General features: G+C 43.4%; 1 long non-coding RNA gene across 1 annotated transcript; it reads left to right on the forward strand.

Moving 5' to 3' along the window:
- Positions 1–4,123: 4,123 nt before the first annotated feature.
- LOC131496067 (uncharacterized) lies at positions 4,124–6,311 on the forward strand. Its single transcript, XR_009254293.1, has 3 exons — positions 4,124–4,225; positions 4,655–4,765; positions 5,425–6,311. It is a non-coding gene; the product is annotated as an uncharacterized LOC131496067 (long non-coding RNA).
- Positions 6,312–6,522: the final 211 nt, after the last annotated feature.

The following is a 6,522-nucleotide window of genomic DNA, read 5'->3' on the forward strand; positions in this document are numbered from 1 at the left end:
ATTTTGAGAGACAAAGCACTAGTCAGGGAGGGATAGAGAGAGAGGGAGATGCAGAATCTGAATCAGGCTCCAGGCTCCCAGCTGTTAGCACAGAGCCCGATGCGGGGCTCGAACTCACAAACCGTGCGATCGCGACCTGAGCCGAAGCCAGACGCTTAACTGGCTGAGCCACCCAGGCACCCCTGAATGGGGCTTGCTCTTAGAGAGACTCTGATCATGGCATATCTTTCAGCATAAGGTTAAGGAGAACGGGATGGGGAAATTACGCCATTGTTAAAGATGTTTTTCTCTGTTTTATAACATGTAATGCATTTTCTCAAACTGTATACAAACTAAACAACTTAGGTTTTCCTCTCATGGAAGTGGCTGAGCAGTTAAGCATTCTGACTTTAATTCACGAACCAGGAAGTCTGTCACAGCAGATCGTCGTGAGTTTTCAGTTGGGCTGCTGACAGAGAAATGTATTTTCTGCGGTCTCTTCCTCTCCATACCCTGTCCTGCTTCCCATATTCTTCAGAGCTGGCAGTAGACATTGACAGTTGGCAGAATGCAGCCCCATTTGAAGAGCTGAAGTTTGCTCTGCAGGTGGTCCTGAGCCAGGGAAGGGCTTTCTCAGCGAGTTATGGTCACATGGCGGCTACGTGCGGACTGAGTGTCACTCACTGAGACAGGTTTTTCTCCTTCTGTTCTTTTCCCCTACTTTTTAAAAAGTTTAGCTTTTCTGGACAAGACCGGGCTTACTCCAAGGTAAGTGAAGAAGGAGAAAATCAGGGAAGGAAAGGAAGGAGGAAAAGTTGTGGGAGAGGTGGGAGAAAAAACGATGGGCGGGGGGCGGGTGGGAAGATAACAATAGTACTATCACCAGCATTCTTCACGGAGCTAGAACAAACCATCCTAAATTTTGCATGGAACCACAAAAGACTTGCTTTGAAGAGCCAAAGCAACCCTGAAAAAGGAAAACAAAACTGGAGGCATCTCGATTCTAGACTTCAAGCTGTACTACAAAGCTGTAGGCATCAAGACAGTACGGTATTGGCACAAACACAGACACATATACATCAATAGAACAGAGCAGAGAACCCAGAAATGGAACCACAAATGTATGGCCAACTAATATTCCACAAAGCAGGAAAGAGTATCCAATGGAAAAAAGACAGTCTCTTCAGCAAATGGTGCTGGGAAAATTGGACAGCGACATGCGGAAGAATGAACTCAGACCGCTTACACCATGCACAAAAATAAATTCAAAATGGATGAAAGACCTTTATGTGAGACAGGAAATCATCAAAATCCTACAGGAGAACATGGGCAGAAACCTCGTTGACTTTAGCCAGAGCAAGTTCTTACTAGACACGTGGCTAAAAGCAAGGGAAACAAAAGCAAAAATGAACTACTGGGACCTCATCAAAATAAAAAGCTTCTGCACAGCAAAGTAAACAATCAGCAAAACGAAAAGGCAACCGGTGGAATGGGAGAAGATATTTGCAAATGACATATCAGATAAAGGGTCAGTGTCCAAAATCTATAAAGAACTTATCAAACTCAACACCCAAAAAAACAAATAGCCAGGTGAAAAAATGGGCAAAAGACATGAACAGACACTTCTCCAAAGAAGACATCCAGATGGCTAACAGACACATGAAAAAATGCTCAACATCACTCATCATCAGGGAAGTAAAAATCAAAACCACAATGAAATATGACTTGACACCTATCAGAATGGCTATAATTAACAACACAAGAAACAACAGGTGTTGGTGAGGATTCAGAGAAAAGGGAATACTTTTGCACTGTTGGTGGGAATACAAACTGGTGCAGCCGCTCTGGAGAACAGGATGGAGATTTTTCAAGAAACTAAAAATAGAACGACCCTATGATCCAGCAATTACACTATTAGGTATTTACCCAAAGGATACAAAAACACATATTTGAAAGGGCACCTGCACCCCGATGTTTATAGCAGCATCACCAACAATAGCCAAACTATGGAGAGAGCCCAAATGTCCATCGACTGATGAATGGATAAAGAAGACATGGTGTATACACACACACACACACACACACACACACACACACACTGGAATATTACTCAAGCATCACAAAGAATGAAATCTTGCCATTTGCCATGATGTGGATGGAGCTAGAATGCATTATGCTAAGTGAAATAAGTCAATTAGGGAAAGACAAATACCATATGATTCCACTCATATGTGGAATTTAAGAAACAAACAGATTAACATATGGGAAGGGGGGAAAGAGAAGAGAGGGAGACAAACCACAACAGACTCTTAACAATAGAGAACAAACTAAGGGTTGATAAAGGGAGGTGGGTGGGAGATGGGCTAGACGGGTGATGGGCACTAAGGAGGGCACTTCTTGTGATGAGCACTGGGTGTCGTATGTAAGTGATGAATCACTAAATTCTATTCCTGAAACCAGTATTGCACTGTATGTAACTAAAAAAAACCTTAAATTAAAGAAAAAAAGATAGTACTGACTTTCTAGGATTGTGTTAGGTCCTACCTCAGGGCCTTTGCATTGGTCACCTCCACTAAGAACTCGCTCTCCTCAATGTTGTTACTGTCCAACTCACTTCAAATGTCACCTCACAGTGAGGCTGTTTTGATCTCCCTATATAAAATTCACACCTTTTCATCATTCTCTAATCCCTTAACCGGTCTATTTTTCCCCATAGCCATTATCACCACCTGCCATATCATGGTTTTTAGTTTGTTTTTCTTCCCTCCAAGGCATGTAAACTTCACCAGCACAGGGGTTTTCCTTTTTTTTTTTTTTTTTTTTTAATTACTATAAATTTTTATTTCAACTTAAAAAATACATGGAGCCTAAGTATTTGCAAAACTAACTACTACAGAAATAAAAGCAATATCCTAGGAGATAGGATATATAGGATTATTTCACTTTACTAATATAAACATCTGAAACTCTTTGTGTTTTCTTTTTAATTTGTCAGTGATTAACTCAGCTCTGCCTAAGGAATCTGTGTAACATCTTGGAAATTATTAAAGTATATTATCTGACATTTTCTTTCTTTTTTCTCTTTTTAAAACTTTTTTGTAATGTTATATTTCATTTTTGAGAGAGACAGAGACAGAGACAGAGTGCAAGCAGAGGAGGGGCAGAGTGAGAGAGAGAAGGAGACACAGAATCCAAAGCAGGCTCCAGGCTCTGAGCTGTCAGCACAGAGCCCGATGCGGAGGGGCTCGAACCCATGAACCGTGAGATCATGACCTGAGCTGAAGTCGGACACTCAACCAACTGAGCCACCCAGGCGCCCCTCTCTTTTCTCTTCTTTTCTTAAATTGAGGTATAATTGGCAGCTAACGTTATATTAATTTCAGGTGTACAACATAATGATTGTTTGTGAACATCACGGAATGATCCCCACAATAGGTCTAGTTAATATCCATCACCATACACAGTTATAGAAAATTTTTTTATGGTGATGAAAACTTTTAAGATCTATCGGGCTGACAACTTTCAACTATGCAAGATAGCATTAACACCGTGCTGTACATTAGATTATTACCTACTTATTTTATAACTGGAAATTTGTACCTTCTGACCCCTTCCCCCAATTCACGCTACTCCCCCCTCCAACCTCTGGCAGCCACCAATCTATCTGTGAGTTCAGGTTTTTTAATTTGTTTGTTTTTAGATTCCGCATACAAGTATATACATATATATAGATACATACAAGTATATACATATATATAGATACACATAAATATACATATGTATATTTACATACTTCTTTATCTATTTATCTTTATCCTCTTTATCACAACTTCTTTATCTATTCACCCATCACTTGGGTTGTTTCTTTGGTTGTTTCCATCATCTGGCTATTGTAAATAACGCGGCAATAAACATGGGGGTGCACATATCTTCTCAAGTTAGTGTTCTTGTTTTCTTCAGAGGAATACCCGGAAGGGGAAATGATAGATCATATGGTAGGTCTATTTTTAACTTTTTGAGGAACCTCTGCACCGTCTTCCACAGCGGCTGCACCAGTTTGCATCCCCACCGACGCCGCGCAACAGTTCCCTTTTCTGCACACCCTCGCCAACACTTGCTGTTTCTTGTCTCTTTGATACTTGCCATTTCCTAACGGATGTGAGGTGATATCTCACTGTGGTTTTGACTTGCATTTCTCCGTGAATTAGTGATGCTGAGCACCTTTTCACGTACCTGTGGGCTATACGTATGTCTTCTTTGGCAAAACGTCCGTTCAGACCTTCTGCCCATTTTTTTAATCAGATTGTTTGCTTTTTTGCTGTTGAATTGTATGGGTTCTCTATGTTTTGGGGGTAGTAAGCCCTTAATGGATATTTGATTTGTAAATACCTTCTCAGTAGTGTGCCTTGTAATCGTGTTGATGGTTTCCTTCTCTGTGCAGAAGCTTTGAAGTCTGACGTAGTCCCACTTGTTCCGTTTTGCTTTTGTTGCCTTTATTTTGGGTGTCGGATTCAAAAAATGAAAATCGGCTGATGTTAAGGAGCTCACTGCCTGTTTTCCTCTAGGAGTTTTATGGCTTTGAGTCTTGCATTTAGGTCTTTAATCCATTTTGAGTTAATTTTGTGTATGGTGTAAGAAGTGGTCCTGTTTCTTTCTTTTGCATGTGGCTGTCCAGTTTTCCCAGCATCGTTTATTGAAGAGACTGTCCCCAGAGGGACTTTTTCGATTACATTTCTTGCTGCATTCCAAGCATCTAGAATACTGTGTTGCACGTAGTTGGTGCTCAGTAAGTATTTGTCGAATGGATGGGTGAGAGGTCTAGGACTCCTTAAGAAAATAAAACAGGGGCGCCTGGGTGGCTCAGTTGGTTAGGCGACCGACTTCAGCTCAGGTCTTGATCTCACGGTTGGTGACTTCGAGCCCCATATCGGGCTCTGTGTTGACAGCTCAGAGCCTGGAGCCTGCTTCGGATTCTTAGTTGGTATAAAGAATTTGTGGGGCGCCTGGGTGGCTCAATCGGTTAAGCGTCCGACTTCGGCTCAGGTCACGATCTCACGGTTTGTGGGTTCGAGCCCTGCATGGGGCTCTGTGCTGACAGTTCAGAGCCTGGAGCCTGCTTCGGATTCTGTGTCTCCCCCTCTCTCTGCCCCTCCCCTGCTCACGCTCTGTGTCTCTTTGTCTCTCAATAATAAATAAACATTAAAAAAAAAGAAGAAAACAGAACAAAACCTTCCTCCTCCCCTACCCAATCTCATAATGCCTCTGGGAAGAATGAGAATTTTGATGTAAAATCTTTATCTCCTGGAGGGAAATTATTTTATTTGCTTATAGTTTGAACCTTACCCCCCTTTTCATAATTTTTCCGTAACAGCACCACAACCCCCCAGAGAGAGAGAGAATTCACGGATGCATGTGCACTATCACAGGAATCCTTCTTTCTGTCAGAGCCATCCTTTGGGACAAATCTTATATCTGCAAGGCAAGGACAGTGATGATTCCTTACCACCTCCCAGAAGAGGACAGGGAGAATCCAGTGACAGAGGAAAGAGTACGAGGAGAGACAGAGCTCACATCACAGAGATCCTGGGGGGATGTCATTTTCTACCTTCTTTCTAAGGTTTCTGTAAAAAGCTCCAAATTTTTCTTTCTGAGTTGTGGCCACTTTCAAGAGCGTAAAATCCGAGCCATGGTGACTGCCACACGATTTCACCTCCGGCTGCTGGTGTGAGATGCAGTGATGGGGCTCCGGGGGTTGACATCTAAGTCGCAGCCCTGGGGAAGAGTGCAGTTAGAAATGAGGGCTCTCTGATGTAATGCTGATACCAGTGGAGTTTGGGGCTTTGTGCCATGACTTTAAGCAATTCAGGCAGGGAAGGTTGAAGGAGCTGATGGAAAGGAACAGCAGCAGAAGGAGGGGGAGATCAAGACTGAAGAGGAGGGAGAGAACAAACAGAGACGACTCGTGCTATCTTTAATCCACGTTAAGTTCACCTGCTACCTGGTACAGGGACCAAGGGAAATCTTCAACTTAGTTTTTGGTCAGTGTAGGCCGGTGACCCTCAAATCTACACTTGGAACAACTCTCCATCATTCGATAACATTTTCTGCCCAGCCTACCTTAGTTGGTATAAAGAAGTTGTGGGGCGCCTGGGTGGCTCAATCGGTTAAGCGTCCGACTTCGGCTCAGGTCACGATCTCACGGTTTGTGGGTTCGAGCCCCACGTCGGGCTCTGTGCTGACAGCTCAGAGTCTGGAGCCTGCTTCAGATTCTGTGTCTCCCTCTCTCTCTGCCCCTTCCCCAGCTCACATTCTGTCTCTGTCTCAAAAAGAAATAAACGGGGGCGCCTGGGTGGCGCAGTCGGTTAAGCGTCCGACTTCAGCCAGGTCACGATCTCGCGGTCCGTGAGTTCGAGCCCCGCGTCAGGCTCTGGGCTGATGGCTCGGAGCCTGGAGCCTGTTTCCGATTCTGTGTCTCCCTCTCTCTCTGCCCCTCCCCCGTTCATGCTGTGTCTCTCTCTGTCCAAAAATAAATAAAAAATGTTG

This window comes from Neofelis nebulosa, chromosome 15 (assembly GCF_028018385.1).
Source record: "Neofelis nebulosa isolate mNeoNeb1 chromosome 15, mNeoNeb1.pri, whole genome shotgun sequence".
In the NCBI taxonomy this organism is placed as follows: domain Eukaryota; kingdom Metazoa; phylum Chordata; class Mammalia; order Carnivora; family Felidae; genus Neofelis; species Neofelis nebulosa.